The sequence below is a fragment of the Spermophilus citellus genome, assembly GCF_964194105.1.
Source record: "Spermophilus citellus genome assembly, chromosome: 15".
NCBI lineage: Eukaryota > Metazoa > Chordata > Mammalia > Rodentia > Sciuridae > Spermophilus > Spermophilus citellus.
Window position 1 is genome coordinate 25,679,809 of NC_138195.1, and position 14,192 is coordinate 25,694,000.

A 14,192-nucleotide genomic window follows, 5' to 3' on the forward strand; every position below is an offset into this window, starting at 1 on the left:
ACAATACTTCAAAGGTATTTAAAAGAAACATCACATAGAGAGAAAACAAAATAAGGCAATTCTGTTACTATTCAACATAGCTTTGCTGACAGATTGAAAAAAAAACATGTTTCAACATCCTTAAATGTTTATTTAAATAAATAAATTAAATAAATGTATAGGAAAAAAAGAAGAAATTCTTTAGCTAAAACTATAAAACATTTACATGAAGATATAGGAATGTGTGTTTGTGACCATGAAGTAGGCAACACACTACAGATAAAAGAATAACTGATAAATTAGACATCATCAAATTTAAAACTTCTGTTTTTTGGAAAGACACAGGGAAAAAAAATGAAAGTTAACCATCAACTGCAAAATATTCACCAATTTTGCAAAGTCCTTGTATATATAAAGAGCTATTATGATTCAAAAAGAAAGTCACACAACCCAATTTTTAAAATAGCAAAAGATTTGACTTGATGCTCCATACAGGATGACTGGCACATGAATGCATTTTCAACATCATTAGTTGAGGAAATCACAGGACAGAAGATACCATTTTACACCCACTAGAATGCAAATATTAAAAACAATGACAAAAGCAAGAGTGAGCAAAAATTTGGATTATATTGGAGCATCTCACAAATTGCTAACGGGCATGTTAAATTTTATAACCCCTTTGGGGGAAAGTCTTGACAATTTATGAGGAAATTAAATATACACTTCCTCACTGATATACTCCCAAGTATTTATCCAAAAGAAATGAAAACATGTTCACAAGACTTATATAAAAAATGTTTACAATAAATACCATATTCATAATGACAAAAAAAAACGATAGCCTACCCAAATGTTCATCAACAGGGGAATAAATAAATTTATACAATGGAATACTACTCAGAAACATAAAGGAACAACTTATTTGTACATGCAACAGCAAGTATGAATCTCAAAAACACTAGGTGGAGCAGAAGTAGCCAGACATTTAAGAGTACACTCAGTAGAAGGCTGATGTGCTCCAAGAGCCAACATCTGTAATAGAATCACATTAATTAGCATTTGTGTCTGGGAGGGACAACTGGCTGGAAATGAGCATATAAAAACTTTCTGAGGCCATAGACACGTTCTATCTTGAAAGAGAAGTGTTCAGTTCCAATTGGTACAATGTTTAGCATATAAATGAAACCAAGATTTAGAATCAGATCACAGAAAAAGGCCTTTGAATGAATTCTGGAAAAGATGTAGCCTCTCACAGGTCAAATTTGGTTTTCTTGTCACCTTGGGGTAGAATTTCTAAAACCTCAAACAGAGAGGATATGTGCTTAATTGGCTCATTTTATTGGTGAAATACACATACAATCAAAGCAAATGAAAAAAGTATCATCTGATTTCTGTCAAAATTCTCTTTAAACAGAGAAATTAAGAGATCTGTCCTGTAGATTTTAATTTTGTTTATCCCATTAACAAAAGGTCATTTTTTACAATACAAGAGCAAAGAAACTCAAGAAGAAGAAAACGTATAAAATGTAAATCCAAATGTTTTAGTATTATTTTAATTCTACAATATTTATAAATTTCTATTGCATGCCAGATAACACAACGATCACTAGAGAAATAAAAAAGAGACAGTTAGAAATGGCTGTTGAGGAGCTCATAGTCTAGTAAAAGACACACACACATGTATATACATACATGCATACACATATACATATACACTTACATATACATACATACACACAATTACCTTAAGGTGTAAATAAGGACTGGGGGTGTAGCTCAGTGGTAAAGTACTTACTCAGCATGCAAAGGCCCTGAGTTCTATTCCCAGCACCACATACACACACACACACAAAAAAAAAAAAAATCTACACAAATGTTCTTGAAAATAAATTTAAGACCTCACTAGGAAAAATGTATCACTTTTCTTCTCTCCAAAATCACACATTTAATATTGATGAATAACAGGTAAAAAGCAAACATAATGAATTTAGCTATTCTTTTTCTAAGGGCACAAACATTTTAAAAAAGAAAAATTTATTTTAGTAACTATTTCCATATTCCCATGCTCTCAGCTTCAGGGAGAAGAACTTATATTCCTTTTTCTTCTTCTTAATTATTTTTCATTGACAACTAAAAAGTACACATAATTATCATGCACAAAGCCTCGTTTTGACATACCTAGCTGAGCACCATGGAACAGGTGCATTGAGCTAATAAACATATGCATTACTCACACAATTATTTTGTTGTAAGAATACTTAAAATCTATTCTCTTAGCAGTTTTCAGGAATATATTATTAACTACAGTCGCCATGCTGTACTGCCCATAATACTTTTTAAAGAACATCATTCTTCCCACAGGAAAGGATCTCAGGCAACTGTGTCTTACACCACTTTTCCACACCTTGCACACCGTCCCACAGCTGGTTCCGTAGGCTCCTGTGCACAGTAAATCTGAAGGCTGCTCAGGGAACTGTAGTATGGGGCTCAAAATGAAGAAAGAGGATGGGTTGATTCTCACTCAGGGAATCTCAACTGTGCCTTTCCTCTTCCATCCTTTCCTGAGTCCACTTTTGCCCCACTATTCTACTTAAAAACTACTTATTTGAATATCAACAATGACCTTCAAATCTGCTGGAGCTGATGGTCAGTTCTCACTCAACATCCCTGACTAGCAACACTTCTCTTGGCTTTCAGAACACCACATACTTTATCCTTTCTTTTTCAGCACTTCCTTTTTACTTTCTTGGGGGTCTTCCTTATCTCCACAATTGCCCCCCAATCTCAGCTATGTATAATATCATTATAAATTCATAGAATGCTCAACACCAAGAGTGAACTGTAACATAAACAAAAGATTTTTGGAGATACAGATGAGTCAGTGTAAGTTCATCAGTTCTAACAAATGTACCACCATAGTAGGGGATGGTAAGAAATATCTGGGGGCAAGGATAGATGGCAATCTCTGAGCTTTCTATTCAATTTTGTCATGAACATGAAACTGCTCTAAAGAATGGAGTCTATTTAAAAATATACCTTCTCCCCCAAAAAAGGCTGTGAAAGAAAGGACCCAAACAACTGCTGTTTTACAGTACCACTACAAAAGTCAGGGAACTAAATGATTACCAAATATTTATTTCTAATGTTAGTATTTAAAACTCATTCAAAATATACAAACATTGTTGGGAGTGATTCTCATGAAGGTCACCTCAGTAAATTTAGTACAATCTTACACTGTTACTGAAATCATTTTTCACACGTACACAACAACAACAACAACAAGAAACAAACCATTCAAAGGAAATGGTTTCATCTAGGATGAACTCTCAGCCTTCTCACTAACTTTTCAGTCATTCTCAGAAACTGGTTCCTAGAGATAAATGGCACTGTAAGATTTATATTTAACCAGATTCTTACTGCTGAAATTCAGTGAGCATGCCTAAAAAACCCACACAGCACAATGTACTTTGGTCAGGATTATTAGTATGAACATCAGGGTCAGTTAATGGTGATCAAGATCAAAATCACAACACCAAGAACAGCAAATTCAATAGCAATTATTTTATCTAAAAATAATTTAAAATCGTTTTTTCTTCATTCTGGCTGAGAAAGAAAAGAGGCATACATGGACTCAATTCACCAGAAACACCCACATTCAGCCAATGGTCATTAGTCACAGGTCAAGCACTGTCCCACCTGGAGGGAATGTGAGAAGTGAGGAAGAGACCCTCAGTACAAGGCCCGAACCAGGTAGTACTGGGTTCATAGCCCATGTGAAACCTTCACTCAATACATTACTAATTTACTGTTTCATTATTCAGACTTTAAAGTGACCCGCTGTCACGCCCCTAGTGAGTCACCCTCTTATAGGCTCCACCTGCGCAACAATAACAAAGAGGCCCTTGCCTCTAGAGAAAAAATACCCCATCTTTTGCTGTCATATACTGTTCCTTCTACTACTGTAGTAGTTCCTGCAAAGTTGAGTTTTTTAAAGTCATATATATAAAACAAGAACAGAGTTTGTGTGTGACACAATAGCACCCACTGTTCTGTATGATTAACATGCCCCAATTTAAAAAAAAAAAAGTTTCATATATAAAACAAGAACACAGGAATTTTTAAAGTAAAACATTATAATTTTAAGAGAGAAAAAAAGAAAAGCAGGAAGGGTAGTTCCTATAAGTTACTTTTTAACTTCGAGTCTTGGAGAAGGTGGTCATAATTTTGAGGTTTCAGTATCTGAGCAGAGAAAACCAATCTACCTAACTACCTACCTACCTATCTACCATTTTTCTTGAGAGAAGACACAGTTAAATCTGCAGTGCCCATGATGATGGGCATGACACATTTTGCTAGGAGCTTGAAAGCTTCCTCAGATGAACAAAAGTTTCCTTCCAGAGTAGCCAGGGTAGTAAAGAGAGTGCAGGCTTTGTCTGTGACAGATCTAGTTTTGAAATAGCTCATCCAAAGTGTAGCTTGTACAAATAGCTTGGAGCAGGCTGAGCTCAGATTTCTTGCAAAGTAACAAAAGCAACAAGGCCTCTGTACTTAACTGTCCTCCTGCCTAGGATGCTCCAACCTGATATAGCAGCCTCATCTCTCCAACTCTGCCATACCCTCACTTAGACAATCGCTTCTCTCTGAGGCCTTCCCTGGCCTCCCTACTTTGCATCAAAGTGTCTGTGAGCATGTGTGTAATGTGTATGTGTGTGTATGTATGCAACATTCATACTCACATACTGTCCATCTACTTCCCCCCCACACACACCCGCCCCACAGAATCCTGATCAGGACATTTAGTACATAGGTATGACCTGTCTAGTTTACCATCTTTCTCCCACTAGACTGGTAAGCTCCACAGTGCATGATGTAGTTGGTCTTTATTTTTCTTGTCAATTTTGTTCACTGCCTAGTGTCTAAAGGAGGCCTAGGAGTATAAATGTCACCAAAAAGTTCTTGAATAAAGGAAGATGATCTTTCAGGGTTTTCACTAGAGACCTTGTAAGTAAAGACCTCAGGATACAAAAAAGGCACTTAGTTAATGGTGAAGAAGAGACTGTACAAAGGCTTTAAAAGCATTTTTAAAAATAATAAGAATAACAATGTCAAAGGTGACACAACACAGTTGATTAAATACTAAAAAAATTGAAAGAAGAAAAAATTGCTATAAATCCTCAGAAATGAGATTATACTGGGTTATTCTACATGATAAGACATAGAAAAGTGCATTTTTTGATTAAATTTTTGTGAGTAATTTTTATTATGATGGTTTCTTTGTTGACTCATAAGTTATTTTTTTTACATTTATTTTATTTCTTTATTTTATGTGGTGCTGAGGATCGAACCCAGCGCCTCATGTATGCTAGGCAAGCACTCTACCACTAAGCCACAGCTCCAGCCCCTGCACTTCTCTTTTACAGGTCAAAGTTTGGGAGTAGAGTGAGTTTGAAAACAGATTATGGGCTACAAGTGTAAATTCTTATGTGCTTCACCACTTGTTACATCCCTGATCAGGCCAATAACTAAAACAGACAACAAAACTGAACAAGGTAACCCAGTTTTATTTTACTTTGATTCATTCACTTTGACAGAAGGGAAAAACAATAGAATGTAAGATAAAATCAGAGCAATTATCATGTCATCAAAATTTTTCTTAATTACTATTTTTCTGACTGGGAGTTTATAAATGAATGCATTAATAATTAACACTTTTTTTACAACAAACATTTTGGAAGACTAAGATTGCAAAAAATAAGCTACTCAATCTTTGTTTCTATTATCGTTTCTTTCCTAAACAAATACAGGAAAAAATACATATATAAAATCAAAGCAAATATCTGATACATTTTTCATGTAATATAAAAATTATGAGGAGTATCCCCAAGATTTTAAATCCATGAATAAAAAATAAAGACTTATCCACATCTCCTTTGAATAAGTGAACTTTCCTTATCAACTAAAATTTATTAAATGTATTCAATATATTAAAGACATAATTGATATAATTTTCAGAAATATGCTCATTGTATAAAAAATACAAGTAATTGCATAAAAAAGAAAACTCTGGAAAAAGATATGTTCTCAAATTTTGAGCAAAAATTAGTAGTAATGCTTTGAACAAAATAATTTTAAAACTTAGAGATATTTATAACAATGGATACAGTTATTCTCCAGAGTCAAAGTAAACATGACAATTATTTTTAAAATGATCATTTTTTCCTGATTAAACTAGAGTGCTCAGGAGACCCTGAGCAAGACCCTGTCTCAAAATAAAAAAATAAAAAGGTCTGGGAATGTGGCTCGGTGGGAAAGCGCCCCCGGGTTCAATTTTCTGGGTACCAAAAAATAAAAAAATAAAAAACAAAACACTAGAGAGCTGTTGTGCTGACATATTTTACAAAATTAAAACTTCTAAATACAGCTACTCAAAAACCATGATAACAAATAAAACTTCCCTAAGCCTTTCAAATATTACTTTTAAAATTTCCATTCATAATTTGGCCTTATGTAAGTGTACAGCTGACAATTCATTCTTTTTGTCCAGTTGATGTGTTACCCTGTTATGTTTCTGTTTCCCTTCATGGTGAATACTGAAAACAGACTACTAATTTTCAGAATCTCAAAACACATAACTGTGCTAGGCAACTATTCTCATTATTCTGATTACCTTAATTCCACCAATTTAAATCAATATTTAGTCCATTTAATATTTGCTTAATATTGAATATTTTAAAAATGTTCACCAGCTTCAGTCACACAAAATATTATATAATATAATTCCAAGAAGGTGTGTTCTAATGCAGTAATGATGACTGAGGGGCAGGCCAGGGAGCTACTTGCAGTGGATCAGTAACAGGTAGAAGATCCCTCTGCAAAATAAATCTAGTGAGATTTTGAGAAAAATAAAATTAAAATTCAAAACAGCATGTATGATCCTTTGGGTTAGTGAGAAGCGCAGGTATGTGTTACATATTTCTGTCAAATATCAATGTTTCTCACTTTATTTAGTGCTCAATTTTCAAATTGTTAAACTTATTCTGCAGATCTGCACAATATGCATTTAAACTGACTTTAAAAGTTATGTTCTCAAAAATGATTTTGCTTTGTTTGTAATTATAGTCTACTAATCGCAACTATTTTCACTTACGAACAATATTCCTCTAATTCAGAATCAAATGAAATAACAACATGGAATGAGTATACAGAGGTACATCAGTGTCTCTCTCAGGACATCATTATATGGAGGCATGGCAGAAGTGATGGAAAAAATAATTTTCTCTTATATTGGGTATCACTCAAGAATCTATTTCAACTTATAAGAATAAAACTATATGACACAGTAAAATATCAGATAATTAATCAATTAATCAAATAAATCTCATATCAATAAATAATATCCCCAAGGCATCAAGATCTCAGTTGACTCAGCAAACAATGATAAAGGATTAGTATCTACTTCATAATATACTGTATGTATGTATGTGTGTGTGTGTGTGTGTGTGTATATATATATATATATATATATATATATATATATATATATATATATATTAATTATAGAAGACCACCAATTCAAAAGAAGAGGCTGGGCTGTACCCAAGTTTTTAATAACCTTTCTAGCTCTGCCCTAAATGTCTTTCTACTTCATCTCTGAGAAACACCTACGGAAAGCACAGCATAAAAAAACAGGTCTTCCATTTTTACAGAACACCATGTAGATATATGACTGCTCTCTTAATGAAAATAAAAAAGAAGAATATAATATAAAATCTTTTTAATGTACCAGCAAGGCAACAATAAAGTAAGGAACGTCAAAACAAAGTAAAAATGAGAATGCTGGAGGTAGGAACGCATGGAAACCAGACCTTGATCGACTCGAACATGCATTATAACAATCTCACAGGGGCCTAGAGATTGAACCAGGGCTACCCAAGTAGAAGCATCAACAAACCCTTGCACAGAATCAGTCCCCCCAGCACCACACCTTCAGTATAGGAGTGCATTAGAAATACTCCTGCTGCATCAAAAGAGGCACTGCTATTTAACACCAGCATTCTTCAGGGGTGGAAAATCTCCCCTGAGAATTCATGCCAACCACTGGTAACTCATGTAGTTTTGTGGGCCAAATTTACACTGTGTGCTTCAGATACCTCAAGCAGAGAATTTAAAGATGTCCCAGATTGACAATGGCTATCAGAACCCAGAAGAAGCAAATATAAATACTCTCTGGAAAAATCTACTGTCATCAACTCTTCAAAGTACTCATACAGATAAAACTTACAAGGAGCGTAAGCTCATGGTAGGTAAAAAAAAAAAAAAAAATCATAAAAACATAAGGAAATAAGACACCATGAGCGAGAGTTTCTTTCTCGTGAGAAAAGGGCAGATGAGTCAGATCAAAAAGACTTTAAATACTGGAATTATCAGCATAAAATAAGCATATTTAATATGTCTCAAAAATAAGAGGTTTGGAAAGGAATAAAATGCCATCTAAAAAAATACCATACTAATATGAAGAAGGATCCAAAAATAATGGAGAAAAATTAAAAATAAAAAAACTTCACACTAATTCTTTTTACTTATTGAGCAACACGTACTAGGTATTAGACCTTCACAGGGGCTCTGGGGATAAAACAGTAGGATAAAAAAAAAAATTTTAATATAAAAATCCCGCGGGGCACAGTGGCATACACTGTAATCCTAGAGGCTTGGGAGGCTGAGGCAGGAGGATCAAGAGTTCAAAGCCACTCTCAGCAATCAAGTCAGTGAGACCCTGTCTCTAAATAAAATACAAAATAGGGTTGGGGATGTGGCTCAGTGGTCGAATGCCCCTAAGTTTAATCCCTGGTACCCTGTCCCCCCAAAAAAAATCCCCTTCAACAAGGGCAATTTTTCAAAACAAAATATATTGTGTATTATGTGCATGTACAAATATTTAGCAGCAAATCCCATCAATATGTACAACTATAATGTACCAATCAAAAAATGTGGGGAAAAAATAAATAAATAGCAAGCAGAATATATAAGTAACTGAACAAAGAAAAAGTGAACCTAAAGACAAATAAAAAAAACTGTCCAGAATTGTTTACAAATACAGACAGATATCAAAAATATGAAAGAGAAGAAAAAGGAAGGAAGAAATCTAACATACATTTTATTCAATTTCCAGAAGGAAATAAGATATGGAAGAGGCATTATTTTAAGAAATAAAAATAGCTGGGTGCTTTGACATACACCTGTAATCCCAATGGCTTGGGAGGCTGAGGCAGGAGGATCACAAATTCAAGGTCAGCTTCAGCAACTTAGCAAGGCCTAAGTAACTTAGACAGACCCTGTCTCAAAATAAAAAGGGGTAGGGACAAGGCTCACTGGTTAAGTGCCCCCTGGGTTCTATACCTGGTACACACATAACACAAGAGAGCAAGAGCAAGGGAGAAAGAAAGAAAGAAAATTTTACTAACATCAGTCACACTTATTATTATTTTAAAATTCTATTTGTCAACAAACTACTTAAGAAAACAAGTTCTCTCTGTGTTCACCACTGAATGCCAAATCTTGAGAAATTTCTCTTAGTTTCTACAGGAAACATTTTTTAATAGAGGAAATCTCATCTCTTCCTAGAACTATTTTATAGAGTTGATGAATATAATAATGTATGCAATGCAAGAAGGAAACAGTCAAACCAAAATACAAGTTGTACGATTTAGACACAATCTAAAATAATGTCTGGTACCACCAAAACATTGTTTCCCCAATTTATTTTCTTTTTAGCATCATATGTGAAATGTTGTTTGCCTCTTTTCTACTCATCCCTTGCACCATCCTGCCCTACACCCATTGAGTATAAGTTCCACCAGATTAGGGATCTTGTTTGCCTTCCTCAGTATTGTAGTCTAGCACCTAGAATAGTGCCCGAAGTAGAGATGCTCAATGGACATGTGACAGATGAATGAATGACAGAGTGAATGAGCAGTCTTGGGGTTGAAGCACTGTGCCATTCCAGGGCTGTCATTCTTCACATCTTGTTCAAGGTGAATGTCACTCTGGCAGTTGTGCCAGTCCACATAGTATGGCAAGAAATAGGCCAGAAACCATATGCAGCCAGCATATACACACAGCTCAGGCCTTATGTGTCTCTAACAGATCCTATTATATTTGTGAGCTGGCCATAATTTACCTCTCTCCTGATATAGAAAACAGGGGAAAATGATTAAGCTCATGATTAAGCTCATTCTTCAAATAACTGAGTATATATTCACATTAAGAACTTCATATATTGATACTACTGTGTCAACTATTCTATAAATAAAGTTAATATTTTTAACAATGATTAAGGATTCGGATTTCCAACTATAAGTTAGTCCACTGTAAATTCTTTGGTCATTCCTCAGTCTTTGCTAGTTAAAAATATCTCTAGAGAAATTCTTTAGTCAGTCAACTGAACTATAAAACAAATAACTCAAGTTGCTGACTCGGGAGTGGTCAGTTCTGTGATTTGCCAATTTCAATCTGCAGTTTAACAGAGCCAAAGTATTTTAAGAGTCTGGAAATAGACTTCAGTAAGATTGCACAGAATGCTACACTGACCTTCATACACATCACTCTGATGAAAAGTACACCTTCCCATTTGGTAATCCCCATCAACTGGAATACAGAAATCCAACTCTTTGGAACAGGTTATACTTCCACCATTAACTGACATGAACATTAAAAGCCTATTTTATATTTCTGATTTATTCTATGGTAATCACCATCAGCAGGGCAACCAATGAAATTCCAACTGAAGGCCTATGGTGAACACCAAACCCAAGAAGCAACTGTGCCACTGCAGGAGAATTACAGGGATAATGGAAACCTGAAGTAAAACCACACCAATATCCATCTTCCATCTTGTTTTCATCCTCCCTAAGCATCTACATGCCACAGTGATTTTCAGACTCCACTTGCTTAAGCAGCAGACTGCCTCCATTCAACAAAAATTTGTAAGAACTAAATAAATAAAATATATAAAAGCTGAACTGTTGACTGGCAGAACAGTAAGAACAGTAAGTACCTCTTCTGTGGTACTCGGGAATTTCAAGGTTTCAATAAGAAATCAACTCTGAAAAGCAATGGTCTAAGTGAGGAAGAGGATGATTTAATAATGATAGCATAAAGGAAGAAAAAATAACAATATATCATGGAGCAAGCTTCATAAGACTTTTCTAAGTAAAACATTTCTGATAAATGTTTACCTGTCTCATTGGCTTGACCACTGAGCCCACCCTCAGCTCTTTTTATTTTTATTTGCGACATCTCTCAAAAGTTGCTCAGGACCTCAATAAGTAGCTAAGGCTGGTGGCCTCACTAAATTGCTGAGGCTGGCTTTGAACTTGTGATCCCCCTGCCTCAGCCTCCTAAATAGCTGGGATTACAGGTGTGTGCTATGGCACTCAATGAGGCTTATTTGTTGAAGCCTCAATGTTCAGAGCAGGGCTTAAGGAACATGAATGGGTCATGAGGGCTCTAACTTCATTAGTGGATTAATCTATTGATGGATTCATAGCTGAATAGACTATTAGAAAGATATAGAAACTTTAGGAGGTGGAACCTAGTACCTAGTTAAAGGAAGTTGAATTGGGGATTATATTCTGTGCGCACCTTTATGTAGCCAAGAAAGAGGAGGGAAAAAGGTTTAACTAATTTGTATAGTGAACTAGGAGGGTAAATCACCTGTAAATCAGGATTTGAAAGACTACATCTAACTACATAAAAGCTTAAGTTACTTGTCACAGATGGGCCACCTTGAAGAAAGAAAAAGGAGGTCCCAAGATTACCCATTCAAAACAGAATTTCCAATGCATCATGCACAATCATGCACAGTATTTGGATTGGAAAATTTACAAGCCAAGTTCATCATTTGATATAATACAGAAAGTGAATGAAACTGGATTTTCTCATCCATCAATGATAACCATCATTTGTTATTTTATAAGATACATGAAAGTGGCAATTACAGAGTTCTTGTTTATTTGAATATATCTATCCTACTGTTGATTAATCTGGTGAGATTGCAATGGAGCTAAATAAGGATTAGGCCCACCTAACAGCAGGATGGACTCACTTATGCTATTGCCTATATGGAATATTTTGTAGCCACTGAAAGTACATAATAATATTTAAGCACCTGGGAGAAAAACTGTATTTATACTAAGTAAAAATGAATATAGAAGACTATGATTTTAATTTTGTTATTTTATTTTAAATGGAATACATATTCATAGGAATAAAAATGGAAATATTACCAGTGGCTGAGTGGTGGTTGGTTCTATTATGTTTACACTTTTCAACATTTGCCAAATTTTCTATGTAAAATCAGAAAAAAAAATTAACACAAAATAAAATCTTACACAGAGAAAAGATGCGATATACCTAAAATTCTGTGATTCGTTTGTAAATGTCAGAGCTGTTCTTTTTTTTTTCTTTTTTTTATTGGTTGTTCAAAACATTACATAGTTCTTGATATATCATATTTCACACTTTGATTCAAGTGGGTTTTGAACTCCCATTTTTACCCCGTATACAGACTGCAGAATCACATCAGTTACACTTCCATTGATTTACATATTGACATACTCATGTCTGTCAGAGCTGTTCTTAACTGTATGACTGTGTGGCCAAATTCCAGTCCCAACTTGTGGATGGAACAGCTGCTCAATGCAACTGCTACGGTGAGTCAGCCTAATTGCTACAAGCATCTGGGAAAGCCCCGTGTGGGAAATGACACAGCCCGCGCAGACACACCTTCCAGTTCTCAAAAGCCACTCAGTCTGTCATAAACCAGAATTACTACTTCTATGATGAAGCCTCACCAGTGCATAGCTCCAGTCCCATCTAGAAGCCTCCACTTAAGCAGATGAGGCTTATTCAACTGTTTAAGACTGCTTTCGTAAGAATGCAAAATATAAGAAAATTTAGACGGTTTGCCATCTAAATGTCACAGCTGTGTACTGTCAGTGAGGCTCTGGAATCATCAGAGACACAGCCTATGCAACAGATCCATGTTCAAGTTGGCTCCCCCATTTTCTAACTGTGTGAAGGTGACACAAGCTTCAGTTTATTCAGCTTTCAACAAAATTGACCACACCAATTTCCAGAATTTTAGTGAATATTTAAAATATAACAGTAAGTACAGCATCTGCTAACCTAATAATGCTTCAGAAGTCTAAACACATAGAATTTTAAAATCATGTAGCCCCTTATCAGGGAGAAAAATGGATGCCATACAGTCTTTTTTAAAAATATTTTTTATAGTAGATGGGCATAATACCTTTATTTTATTTTTATGTGGTGCTGAGGATCAAACCCAATGCCTCATGCATGCTAGGCGAGGCACTCTACAAACTGAGATATAACTCCAGCCCTGGATGCCATATATTCTTAAAATCTAAATCATCCAGGACAACTTGTCAGCCCTATACACTTAAAGTGGTCAATAAGCCAATGCAAAGCACTTGAACAGGAGGTCCATTTTTTATTCTACTAATTTGTTTATTTTTTCAATGCTGGAGATGGAACCCAGGACCTTACACATGCTAGGCAAGTGCTCTACCACTAAGCCTCATCCCAACTCTGGGTGGTCTATATTTTAAAGGATATAAGCTCTGAAACAAGTTTGTGAACTGGATAGATTGCTGGAAAAATCATATCATTCTTCTCTGTATCATCTTCTCTAAGCCCACACTGAATAAAACAGGGCAATGGTGAAAATGGCACCACAGACCCATAGGAAATGCAGAAGCTGGAAATGTAGAAGCACTGCCTTCTATGCTGTCACCACGATCAAACAGGATCAGTAAAGACAGCAGAGCCTACGTTAGAAAGAGGATGTATTCCAATAATACCTCATAATACTAATATATCTTCACAGAAATCATGGAAATAATAAATACTGAAAATATTTAATCCTAATATCCTAAACAGATTATTGTAACTATAATTATAAACCAAATAAGATACCATGAAATGGAAGGCAAAGAAACAATGATAAAAAACTAGAGTCAATGATTAAAAATTCTAAGTGATCGAAATATTTTAAAGAATTAGAATATTTTTAAAACACTACTTCAAAAAAAGGAGACAGCACAGTGTATTACTTTCATAGTACATAATTTGAGACAGACTTAGTGCTGAATCCTATTTCTGCCAATTACTTTATGAGAAATAGTAGG

The 14,192-nt window shown here is 35.0% G+C and overlaps 1 protein-coding gene across 11 annotated transcripts in view; it reads right to left on the bottom strand.

The window, feature by feature from the left end:
• SGMS1 (sphingomyelin synthase 1) overlaps positions 1-14,192 on the bottom strand; it is a 299,689-nt gene that overhangs the window by 116,678 nt on the left and 168,819 nt on the right. The gene's annotated exons all lie outside the window — the stretch shown is intronic.